We start from the raw sequence: 9,492 nt of genomic DNA, 5'->3' as shown, positions 1-9,492 counted from the left end.
ATTGCGTGTCGTCCACTGACAACGGCGGCGCGGCCACTCTGGTCTTCCGCACTCTGCAGGGAGCTGCTAAGGAAGGCATCTCTCCTCCAGCTCCTCGGCCACGGTGCGCCTGCACAGCCTAGAGCTTGCCATACATCTGCCCCCGCTGTTGGAAAGGTAGCAGAATGCAAGGCGCCCGTTTTTCTGCATTTTTTCGGTGATGACAAGCGGTTGATATGCCTGTAAGTGTAGCATATGAAACAAGAATCGTATGAAGCATTCGTAGACAGGTGCTGAAGTGGCAGTATGGCCGTAGGTGATGATCGTATGATGGGTCTGTAGCCACAACAGCTTGGCAGCAAAGTGAATACCGCTAACTGAAACCATTCCGCTGTAGCCCCAGTGGCGCAATTGGTTAGCGCACGGTACTTATAAGGCAGTAGCCGTGAGCAATGCCGGGGTTGTGAGTTCGAGCCTCACCTGGGGCATACTTTTATTTCGTAGCAGCTGACTCTGGAAGCATCGGGACGCTAGATTTTAGATGCATCACGTACTTGAGAAGCAGAAATGTGCGTGCATTGTATAGACCGCCTGCGTGTTCCTCGGTAGTATAGTGGTTAGTATCCCCGCCTGTCACGCGGGAGACCGGGGTTCGATTCCCCGCCGGGGAGGTGCGATTTTTATATCGCGAAAGTTGCACGTATGGCCCGAAAAAGCATTACCCTTGTGATCAAGGAATGTAATTGCTAAAAAATCGTAAGAAGGTCTGCGTCTTAGGAAGTGTTTCTCGTATTCTTCACACGACGTCATCGTTTCACAACTGACAGGGTTTACTGACGTCGCTGAATCAGCGCACCCCAAGCTTAATGATCGAGCTCGAAGCACCAACGAAAAAGAATAATTTTAGCAGAGCGTGGTTTCGATCCACGGACCTCTGGGTTATGGGCCCAGCACGCTTCCACTGCGCCACTCTGCTGCGTGCAGCAGTCCGTCCTTTTCGGTGCGTGGCATTGGACACTTGGAAAGCGTTGTGTGCATCGGTTTCACGCGCCTACCGTTTAATTAACTGCGTATCATCTCTCAGCTTGACTTGTCTCGACTTTGCTCGACTGACGCTACGCTGACGCTTGCACGAAGCGATATTTACCACGATCGTCTCGAGATGCAGCTGCGAGATGCTCAGGATTAACATTGCACTCCACGAAGGTGGAGACATTCGAATGCATTGCCTAGCTACGCCCCCGCAACTAACAAAATGCCGACCCTGCCAGGATTCGAACCTGGAATCTTCTGATCCGTAGTCAGACGCGTTATCCGTTGCGCCACAGGGCCACTGTTCGCGGTGTAAGCCACGGGGCGGGTGCACATCGCAAAGCAACGTGTTCTCCGTGGCTCGGCAATTGCGTGTCGTCCACTGACAACGGCGGCGCGGCCACTCTGGTCTTCCGCACTCTGCAGGGAGCTGCTAAGGAAGGCATCTCTCCTCCAGCTCCTCGGCCACGGTGCGCCTGCACAGCCTAGAGCTTGCCATACATCTGCCCCCGCTGTTGGACAGGTAGCAGAATGCAAGGCGCCCGTTTTTCTGCATTTTTTCGGTGATGACAAGCGGTTGATATGCCTGTAAGTGTAGCATATGAAACAAGAATCGTATGAAGCATTCGTAGACAGGTGCTGAAGTGGCAGTATGGCCGTAGGTGATGATCGTATGCTGGGTCTGTAGCCACAACAGCTTGGCAGCAAAGTGAATACCGCTAACTGAAACCATTCCGCTGTAGCCCCAGTGGCGCAATTGGTTAGCGCACGGTACTTATAAGGCAGTAGCCGTGAGCAATGCCGGGGTTGTGAGTTCGAGCCTCACCTGGGGCATACTTTTATTTCGTAGCAGCTGACTCTGGAAGCATCGGGACGCTAGATTTTAGATGCATCACGTACTTGAGAAGCAGAAATGTGCGTGCATTGTATAGACCGCCTGCGTGTTCCTCGGTAGTATAGTGGTTAGTATCCCCGCCTGTCACGCGGGAGACCGGGGTTCGATTCCCCGCCGGGGAGGTGCGATTTTTATATCGCGAAAGTTGCACGTATGGCCCGAAAAAGCATTACCCTTGTGATCAAGGAATGTAATTGCTAAAAAATCGTAAGAAGGTCTGCGTCTTAGGAAGTGTTTCTCGTATTCTTCACACGACCTCATCGTTTCACAACTGACAGGGTTTACTGACGTCGCTGAATCAGCGCACCCCAAGCTTAATGATCGAGCTCGAAGCACCAACGAAAAAGAATAATTTTAGCAGAGCGTGGTTTCGATCCACGGACCTCTGGGTTATGGGCCCAGCACGCTTCCACTGCGCCACTCTGCTGCGTGCAGCAGTCCGTCCTTTTCGGTGCGTGGCATTGGACACTTGGAAAGCGTTGTGTGCATCGGTTTCACGCGCCTACCGTTTAATTAACTGCGTATCATCTCTCAGCTTGACTTGTCTCGACTTTGCTCGACTGACGCTACGCTGACGCTTGCACGAAGCGATATTTACCACGATCGTCTCGAGATGCAGCTGCGAGATGCTCAGGATTAACATTGCACTCCACGAAGGTGGAGACATTCGAATGCATTGCCTAGCTACGCCCCCGCAACTAACAAAATGCCGACCCTGCCAGGATTCGAACCTGGAATCTTCTGATCCGTAGTCAGACGCATTATCCGTTGCGCCACAGGGCCACTGTTCGCGGTGTAAGCCACGGGGCGGGTGCACATCGCAAAGCAACGTGTTCTCCGTGGCTCGGCAATTGCGTGTCGTCCACTGACAACGGCGGCGCGGCCACTCTGGTCTTCCGCACTCTGCAGGGAGCTGCTAAGGAAGGCATCTCTCCTCCAGCTCCTCGGCCACGGTGCGCCTGCACAGCCTAGAGCTTGCCATACATCTGCCCCCGCTGTTGGACAGGTAGCAGAATGCAAGGCGCCCGTTTTTCTGCATTTTTTCGGTGATGACAAGCGGTTGATATGCCTGTAAGTGTAGCATATGAAACAAGAATCGTATGAAGCATTCGTAGACAGGTGCTGAAGTGGCAGTATGGCCGTAGGTGATGATCGTATGATGGGTCTGTAGCCACAACAGCTTGGCAGCAAAGTGAATACCGCTAACTGAAACCATTCCGCTGTAGCCCCAGTGGCGCAATTGGTTAGCGCACGGTACTTATAAGGCAGTAGCCGTGAGCAATGCCGGGGTTGTGAGTTCGAGCCTCACCTGGGGCATACTTTTATTTCGTAGCAGCTGACTCTGGAAGCATCGGGACGCTAGATTTTAGATGCATCACGTACTTGAGAAGCAGAAATGTGCGTGCATTGTATAGACCGCCTGCGTGTTCCTCGGTAGTATAGTGGTTAGTATCCCCGCCTGTCACGCGGGAGACCGGGGTTCGATTCCCCGCCGGGGAGGTGCGATTTTTATATCGCGAAAGTTGCACGTATGGCCCGAAAAAGCATTACCCTTGTGATCAAGGAATGTAATTGCTAAAAAATCGTAAGAAGGTCTGCGTCTTAGGAAGTGTTTCTCGTATTCTTCACACGACGTCATCGTTTCACAACTGACAGGGTTTACTGACGTCGCTGAATCAGCGCACCCCAAGCTTAATGATCGAGCTCGAAGCACCAACGAAAAAGAATAATTTTAGCAGAGCGTGGTTTCGATCCACGGACCTCTGGGTTATGGGCCCAGCACGCTTCCACTGCGCCACTCTGCTGCGTGCAGCAGTCCGTCCTTTTCGGTGCGTGGCATTGGACACTTGGAAAGCGTTGTGTGCATCGGTTTCACGCGCCTACCGTTTAATTAACTGCGTATCATCTCTCAGCTTGACTTGTCTCGACTTTGCTCGACTGACGCTACGCTGACGCTTGCACGAAGCGATATTTACCACGATCGTCTCGAGATGCAGCTGCGAGATGCTCAGGATTAACATTGCACTCCACAAAGGTGGAGACATTCGAATGCATTGCCTAGCTACGCCCCCGCAACTAACAAAATGCCGACCCTGCCAGGATTCGAACTTGGAATCTTCTGATCCGTAGTCAGACGCGTTATCCGTTGCGCCACAGGGCCACTGTTCGCGGTGTAAGCCACGGGGCGGGTGCACATCGCAAAGCAACGTGTTCTCCGTGGCTCGGCAATTGCGTGTCGTCCACTGACAACGGCGGCGCGGCCACTCTGGTCTTCCGCACTCTGCAGGGAGCTGCTAAGGAAGGCATCTCTCCTCCAGCTCCTCGGCCACGGTGCGCCTGCACAGCCTAGAGCTTGCCATACATCTGCCCCCGCTGTTGGACAGGTAGCAGAATGCAAGGCGCCCGTTTTTCTGCATTTTTTCGGTGATGACAAGCGGTTGATATGCCTGTAAGTGTAGCATATGAAACAAGAATCGTATGAAGCATTCGTAGACAGGTGCTGAAGTGGCAGTATGGCCGTAGGTGATGATCGTATGATGGGTCTGTAGCCACAACCGCTTGGCAGCAAAGTGAATACCGCTAACTGAAACCATTCTGCTGTAGCCCCAGTGGCGCAATTGGTTAGCGCACGGTACTTATAAGGCAGTAGCCGTGAGCAATGCCGGGGTTGTGAGTTCGAGCCTCACCTGGGGCATACTTTTATTTCGTAGCAGCTGACTCTGGAAGCATCGGGACGCTAGATTTTAGATGTATCACGTACTTGAGAAGCAGAAATGTGCGTGCATTGTATAGACCGCCTGCGTGTTCCTCGGTAGTATAGTGGTTAGTATCCCCGCCTGTCACGCGGGAGACCGGGGTTCGATTCCCCGCCGGGTAGGTGCGATTTTTATATCGCGAAAGTTGCACGTATGGCCCGAAAAAGCATTACCCTTGTGATCAAGGAATGTAATTGCTAAAAAATCGTAAGAAGGTCTGCGTCTTAGGAAGTGTTTCTCGTATTCTTCACACGACGTCATCGTTTCACAACTGACAGGGTTTACTGACGTCGCTGAATCAGCGCACCCCAAGCTTAATGATCGAGCTCGAAGCACCAACGAAAAAGAATAATTTTAGCAGAGCGTGGTTTCGATCCACGGACCTCTGGGTTATGGGCCCAGCACGCTTCCACTGCGCCACTCTGCTGCGTGCAGCAGTCCGTCCTTTTCGGTGCGTGGCATTGGACACTTGGAAAGCGTTGTGTGCATCGGTTTCACGCGCCTACCGTTTAATTAACTGCGTATCATCTCTCAGCTTGACTTGTCTCGACTTTGCTCGACTGACGCTACGCTGACGCTTGCACGAAGCGATATTTACCACGATCGTCTCGAGATGCAGCTGCGAGATGCTCAGGATTAACATTGCACTCCACAAAGGTGGAGACATTCGAATGCATTGCCTAGCTACGCCCCCGCAACTAACAAAATGCCGACCCTGCCAGGATTCGAACTTGGAATCTTCTGATCCGTAGTCAGACGCGTTATCCGTTGCGCCACAGGGCCACTGTTCGCGGTGTAAGCCACGGGGCGGGTGCACATCGCAAAGCAACGTGTTCTCCGTGGCTCGGCAATTGCGTGTCGTCCACTGACAACGGCGGCGCGGCCACTCTGGTCTTCCGCACTCTGCAGGGAGCTGCTAAGGAAGGCATCTCTCCTCCAGCTCCTCGGCCACGGTGCGCCTGCACAGCCTAGAGCTTGCCATACATCTGCCCCCGCTGTTGGACAGGTAGCAGAATGCAAGGCGCCCGTTTTTCTGCATTTTTTCGGTGATGACAAGCGGTTGATATGCCTGTAAGTGTAGCATATGAAACAAGAATCGTATGAAGCATTCGTAGACAGGTGCTGAAGTGGCAGTATGGCCGTAGGTGATGATCGTATGATGGGTCTGTAGCCACAACCGCTTGGCAGCAAAGTGAATACCGCTAACTGAAACCATTCTGCTGTAGCCCCAGTGGCGCAATTGGTTAGCGCACGGTACTTATAAGGCAGTAGCCGTGAGCAATGCCGGGGTTGTGAGTTCGAGCCTCACCTGGGGCATACTTTTATTTCGTAGCAGCTGACTCTGGAAGCATCGGGACGCTAGATTTTAGATGTATCACGTACTTGAGAAGCAGAAATGTGCGTGCATTGTATAGACCGCCTGCGTGTTCCTCGGTAGTATAGTGGTTAGTATCCCCGCCTGTCACGCGGGAGACCGGGGTTCGATTCCCCGCCGGGTAGGTGCGATTTTTATATCGCGAAAGTTGCACGTATGGCCCGAAAAAGCATTACCCTTGTGATCAAGGAATGTAATTGCTAAAAAATCGTAAGAAGGTCTGCGTCTTAGGAAGTGTTTCTCGTATTCTTCACACGACGTCATCGTTTCACAACTGACAGGGTTTACTGACGTCGCTGAATCAGCGCACCCCAAGCTTAATGATCGAGCTCGAAGCACCAACGAAAAAGAATAATTTTAGCAGAGCGTGGTTTCGATCCACGGACCTCTGGGTTATGGGCCCAGCACGCTTCCACTGCGCCACTCTGCTGCGTGCAGCAGTCCGTCCTTTTCGGTGCGTGGCATTGGACACTTGGAAAGCGTTGTGTGCATCGGTTTCACGCGCCTACCGTTTAATTAACTGCGTATCATCTCTCAGCTTGACTTGTCTCGACTTTGCTCGACTGACGCTACGCTGACGCTTGCACGAAGCGATATTTACCACGATCGTCTCGAGATGCAGCTGCGAGATGCTCAGGATTAACATTGCACTCCACGAAGGTGGAGACATTCGAATGCATTGCCTAGCTACGCCCCCGCAACTAACAAAATGCCGACCCTGCCAGGATTCGAACCTGGAATCTTCTGATCCGTAGTCAGACGCGTTATCCGTTGCGCCACAGGGCCACTGTTCGCGGTGTAAGCCACGGGGCGGGTGCACATCGCAAAGCAACGTGTTCTCCGTGGCTCGGCAATTGCGTGTCGTCCACTGACAACGGCGGCGCGGCCACTCTGGTCTTCCGCACTCTGCAGGGAGCTGCTAAGGAAGGCATCTCTCCTCCAGCTCCTCGGCCACGGTGCGCCTGCACAGCCTAGAGCTTGCCATACATCTGCCCCCGCTGTTGGACAGGTAGCAGAATGCAAGGCGCCCGTTTTTCTGCATTTTTTCGGTGATGACAAGCGGTTGATATGCCTGTAAGTGTAGCATATGAAACAAGAATCGTATGAAGCATTCGTAGACAGGTGCTGAAGTGGCAGTATGGCCGTAGGTGATGATCGTATGATGGGTCTGTAGCCACAACCGCTTGGCAGCAAAGTGAATACCGCTAACTGAAACCATTCTGCTGTAGCCCCAGTGGCGCAATTGGTTAGCGCACGGTACTTATAAGGCAGTAGCCGTGAGCAATGCCGGGGTTGTGAGTTCGAGCCTCACCTGGGGCATACTTTTATTTCGTAGCAGCTGACTCTGGAAGCATCGGGACGCTAGATTTTAGATGTATCACGTACTTGAGAAGCAGAAATGTGCGTGCATTGTATAGACCGCCTGCGTGTTCCTCGGTAGTATAGTGGTTAGTATCCCCGCCTGTCACGCGGGAGACCGGGGTTCGATTCCCCGCCGGGGAGGTGCGATTTTTATATCGCGAAAGTTGCACGTATGGCCCGAAAAAGCATTACCCTTGTGATCAAGGAATGTAATTGCTAAAAAATCGTAAGAAGGTCTGCGTCTTAGGAAGTGTTTCTCGTATTCTTCACACGACGTCATCGTTTCACAACTGACAGGGTTTACTGACGTCGCTGAATCAGCGCACCCCAAGCTTAATGATCGAGCTCGAAGCACCAACGAAAAAGAATAATTTTAGCAGAGCGTGGTTTCGATCCACGGACCTCTGGGTTATGGGCCCAGCACGCTTCCACTGCGCCACTCTGCTGCGTGCAGCAGTCCGTCCTTTTCGGTGCGTGGCATTGGACACTTGGAAAGCGTTGTGTGCATCGGTTTCACGCGCCTACCGTTTAATTAACTGCGTATCATCTCTCAGCTTGACTTGTCTCGACTTTGCTCGACTGACGCTACGCTGACGCTTGCACGAAGCGATATTTACCACGATCGTCTCGAGATGCAGCTGCGAGATGCTCAGGATTAACATTGCACTCCACAAAGGTGGAGACATTCGAATGCATTGCCTAGCTACGCCCCCGCAACTAACAAAATGCCGACCCTGCCAGGATTCGAACTTGGAATCTTCTGATCCGTAGTCAGACGCGTTATCCGTTGCGCCACAGGGCCACTGTTCGCGGTGTAAGCCACGGGGCGGGTGCACATCGCAAAGCAACGTGTTCTCCGTGGCTCGGCAATTGCGTGTCGTCCACTGACAACGGCGGCGCGGCCACTCTGGTCTTCCGCACTCTGCAGGGAGCTGCTAAGGAAGGCATCTCTCCTCCAGCTCCTCGGCCACGGTGCGCCTGCACAGCCTAGAGCTTGCCATACATCTGCCCCCGCTGTTGGACAGGTAGCAGAATGCAAGGCGCCCGTTTTTCTGCATTTTTTCGGTGATGACAAGCGGTTGATATGCCTGTAAGTGTAGCATATGAAACAAGAATCGTATGAAGCATTCGTAGACAGGTGCTGAAGTGGCAGTATGGCCGTAGGTGATGATCGTATGATGGGTCTGTAGCCACAACCGCTTGGCAGCAAAGTGAATACCGCTAACTGAAACCATTCTGCTGTAGCCCCAGTGGCGCAATTGGTTAGCGCACGGTACTTATAAGGCAGTAGCCGTGAGCAATGCCGGGGTTGTGAGTTCGAGCCTCACCTGGGGCATACTTTTATTTCGTAGCAGCTGACTCTGGAAGCATCGGGACGCTAGATTTTAGATGTATCACGTACTTGAGAAGCAGAAATGTGCGTGCATTGTATAGACCGCCTGCGTGTTCCTCGGTAGTATAGTGGTTAGTATCCCCGCCTGTCACGCGGGAGACCGGGGTTCGATTCCCCGCCGGGTAGGTGCGATTTTTATATCGCGAAAGTTGCACGTATGGCCCGAAAAAGCATTACCCTTGTGATCAAGGAATGTAATTGCTAAAAAATCGTAAGAAGGTCTGCGTCTTAGGAAGTGTTTCTCGTATTCTTCACACGACGTCATCGTTTCACAACTGACAGGGTTTACTGACGTCGCTGAATCAGCGCACCCCAAGCTTAATGATCGAGCTCGAAGCACCAACGAAAAAGAATAATTTTAGCAGAGCGTGGTTTCGATCCACGGACCTCTGGGTTATGGGCCCAGCACGCTTCCACTGCGCCACTCTGCTGCGTGCAGCAGTCCGTCCTTTTCGGTGCGTGGCATTGGACACTTGGAAAGCGTTGTGTGCATCGGTTTCACGCGCCTACCGTTTAATTAACTGCGTATCATCTCTCAGCTTGACTTGTCTCGACTTTGCTCGACTGACGCTACGCTGACGCTTGCACGAAGCGATATTTACCACGATCGTCTCGAGATGCAGCTGCGAGATGCTCAGGATTAACATTGCACTCCACGAAGGTGGAGACATTCGAATGCATTGCCTAGCTACGCCCCCGC

At 52.7% G+C, this 9,492-nt stretch overlaps 27 non-coding genes across 27 annotated transcripts; 14 read left to right on the top strand and 13 right to left on the bottom strand.

Moving 5' to 3' along the window:
• The first annotated feature begins 375 nt into the window (after positions 1 to 375).
• On the top strand, positions 376 to 467 carry Trnai-uau (transfer RNA isoleucine (anticodon UAU)). The gene is given in 2 exon segments: positions 376 to 413; positions 432 to 467. It is a non-coding gene; the product is annotated as a tRNA-Ile (tRNA).
• Positions 468 to 578: 111 nt separating this feature from the next.
• Positions 579 to 650, top strand: Trnad-guc (transfer RNA aspartic acid (anticodon GUC)). Its single transcript has one exon. It is a non-coding gene; the product is annotated as a tRNA-Asp (tRNA).
• A 233-nt stretch (positions 651 to 883) lies between these two features.
• Trnam-cau (transfer RNA methionine (anticodon CAU)) lies at positions 884 to 955 on the bottom strand. The gene has a single exon. It is a non-coding gene; the product is annotated as a tRNA-Met (tRNA).
• A 283-nt stretch (positions 956 to 1,238) lies between these two features.
• Trnar-acg (transfer RNA arginine (anticodon ACG)) lies at positions 1,239 to 1,311 on the bottom strand. The gene has a single exon. It is a non-coding gene; the product is annotated as a tRNA-Arg (tRNA).
• A 442-nt stretch (positions 1,312 to 1,753) lies between these two features.
• On the top strand, positions 1,754 to 1,845 carry Trnai-uau (transfer RNA isoleucine (anticodon UAU)). Its single transcript is given in 2 exon segments — positions 1,754 to 1,791; positions 1,810 to 1,845. It is a non-coding gene; the product is annotated as a tRNA-Ile (tRNA).
• A 111-nt stretch (positions 1,846 to 1,956) lies between these two features.
• Positions 1,957 to 2,028, top strand: Trnad-guc (transfer RNA aspartic acid (anticodon GUC)). The gene has a single exon. It is a non-coding gene; the product is annotated as a tRNA-Asp (tRNA).
• Positions 2,029 to 2,261: 233 nt separating this feature from the next.
• Trnam-cau (transfer RNA methionine (anticodon CAU)) lies at positions 2,262 to 2,333 on the bottom strand. Its single transcript has one exon. It is a non-coding gene; the product is annotated as a tRNA-Met (tRNA).
• Positions 2,334 to 2,616: 283 nt separating this feature from the next.
• On the bottom strand, positions 2,617 to 2,689 carry Trnar-acg (transfer RNA arginine (anticodon ACG)). Its single transcript has one exon. It is a non-coding gene; the product is annotated as a tRNA-Arg (tRNA).
• A 442-nt stretch (positions 2,690 to 3,131) lies between these two features.
• On the top strand, positions 3,132 to 3,223 carry Trnai-uau (transfer RNA isoleucine (anticodon UAU)). Its single transcript is given in 2 exon segments — positions 3,132 to 3,169; positions 3,188 to 3,223. It is a non-coding gene; the product is annotated as a tRNA-Ile (tRNA).
• A 111-nt stretch (positions 3,224 to 3,334) lies between these two features.
• Positions 3,335 to 3,406, top strand: Trnad-guc (transfer RNA aspartic acid (anticodon GUC)). Its single transcript has one exon. It is a non-coding gene; the product is annotated as a tRNA-Asp (tRNA).
• A 233-nt stretch (positions 3,407 to 3,639) lies between these two features.
• On the bottom strand, positions 3,640 to 3,711 carry Trnam-cau (transfer RNA methionine (anticodon CAU)). The gene has a single exon. It is a non-coding gene; the product is annotated as a tRNA-Met (tRNA).
• Positions 3,712 to 3,994: 283 nt separating this feature from the next.
• On the bottom strand, positions 3,995 to 4,067 carry Trnar-acg (transfer RNA arginine (anticodon ACG)). Its single transcript has one exon. It is a non-coding gene; the product is annotated as a tRNA-Arg (tRNA).
• A 442-nt stretch (positions 4,068 to 4,509) lies between these two features.
• Trnai-uau (transfer RNA isoleucine (anticodon UAU)) lies at positions 4,510 to 4,601 on the top strand. The gene is given in 2 exon segments: positions 4,510 to 4,547; positions 4,566 to 4,601. It is a non-coding gene; the product is annotated as a tRNA-Ile (tRNA).
• Positions 4,602 to 4,712: 111 nt separating this feature from the next.
• On the top strand, positions 4,713 to 4,784 carry Trnad-guc (transfer RNA aspartic acid (anticodon GUC)). The gene has a single exon. It is a non-coding gene; the product is annotated as a tRNA-Asp (tRNA).
• A 233-nt stretch (positions 4,785 to 5,017) lies between these two features.
• Trnam-cau (transfer RNA methionine (anticodon CAU)) lies at positions 5,018 to 5,089 on the bottom strand. Its single transcript has one exon. It is a non-coding gene; the product is annotated as a tRNA-Met (tRNA).
• A 283-nt stretch (positions 5,090 to 5,372) lies between these two features.
• Positions 5,373 to 5,445, bottom strand: Trnar-acg (transfer RNA arginine (anticodon ACG)). The gene has a single exon. It is a non-coding gene; the product is annotated as a tRNA-Arg (tRNA).
• A 442-nt stretch (positions 5,446 to 5,887) lies between these two features.
• Trnai-uau (transfer RNA isoleucine (anticodon UAU)) lies at positions 5,888 to 5,979 on the top strand. The gene is given in 2 exon segments: positions 5,888 to 5,925; positions 5,944 to 5,979. It is a non-coding gene; the product is annotated as a tRNA-Ile (tRNA).
• Positions 5,980 to 6,090: 111 nt separating this feature from the next.
• Positions 6,091 to 6,162, top strand: Trnad-guc (transfer RNA aspartic acid (anticodon GUC)). Its single transcript has one exon. It is a non-coding gene; the product is annotated as a tRNA-Asp (tRNA).
• Positions 6,163 to 6,395: 233 nt separating this feature from the next.
• Positions 6,396 to 6,467, bottom strand: Trnam-cau (transfer RNA methionine (anticodon CAU)). The gene has a single exon. It is a non-coding gene; the product is annotated as a tRNA-Met (tRNA).
• Positions 6,468 to 6,750: 283 nt separating this feature from the next.
• On the bottom strand, positions 6,751 to 6,823 carry Trnar-acg (transfer RNA arginine (anticodon ACG)). The gene has a single exon. It is a non-coding gene; the product is annotated as a tRNA-Arg (tRNA).
• A 442-nt stretch (positions 6,824 to 7,265) lies between these two features.
• Positions 7,266 to 7,357, top strand: Trnai-uau (transfer RNA isoleucine (anticodon UAU)). The gene is given in 2 exon segments: positions 7,266 to 7,303; positions 7,322 to 7,357. It is a non-coding gene; the product is annotated as a tRNA-Ile (tRNA).
• A 111-nt stretch (positions 7,358 to 7,468) lies between these two features.
• Trnad-guc (transfer RNA aspartic acid (anticodon GUC)) lies at positions 7,469 to 7,540 on the top strand. Its single transcript has one exon. It is a non-coding gene; the product is annotated as a tRNA-Asp (tRNA).
• Positions 7,541 to 7,773: 233 nt separating this feature from the next.
• Positions 7,774 to 7,845, bottom strand: Trnam-cau (transfer RNA methionine (anticodon CAU)). The gene has a single exon. It is a non-coding gene; the product is annotated as a tRNA-Met (tRNA).
• Positions 7,846 to 8,128: 283 nt separating this feature from the next.
• Positions 8,129 to 8,201, bottom strand: Trnar-acg (transfer RNA arginine (anticodon ACG)). Its single transcript has one exon. It is a non-coding gene; the product is annotated as a tRNA-Arg (tRNA).
• A 442-nt stretch (positions 8,202 to 8,643) lies between these two features.
• Trnai-uau (transfer RNA isoleucine (anticodon UAU)) lies at positions 8,644 to 8,735 on the top strand. Its single transcript is given in 2 exon segments — positions 8,644 to 8,681; positions 8,700 to 8,735. It is a non-coding gene; the product is annotated as a tRNA-Ile (tRNA).
• A 111-nt stretch (positions 8,736 to 8,846) lies between these two features.
• Trnad-guc (transfer RNA aspartic acid (anticodon GUC)) lies at positions 8,847 to 8,918 on the top strand. Its single transcript has one exon. It is a non-coding gene; the product is annotated as a tRNA-Asp (tRNA).
• A 233-nt stretch (positions 8,919 to 9,151) lies between these two features.
• On the bottom strand, positions 9,152 to 9,223 carry Trnam-cau (transfer RNA methionine (anticodon CAU)). The gene has a single exon. It is a non-coding gene; the product is annotated as a tRNA-Met (tRNA).
• Between the last annotated feature and the right edge of the window lie 269 nt (positions 9,224 to 9,492).

Source organism: Schistocerca gregaria, chromosome 8 (genome assembly GCF_023897955.1).
Source record: "Schistocerca gregaria isolate iqSchGreg1 chromosome 8, iqSchGreg1.2, whole genome shotgun sequence".
Taxonomy (NCBI): Eukaryota; Metazoa; Arthropoda; class Insecta; order Orthoptera; family Acrididae; genus Schistocerca; species Schistocerca gregaria.
Note: the sequence above shows the minus strand (reverse complement) of the source record. Positions and strands in the feature narration are given on the sequence as shown.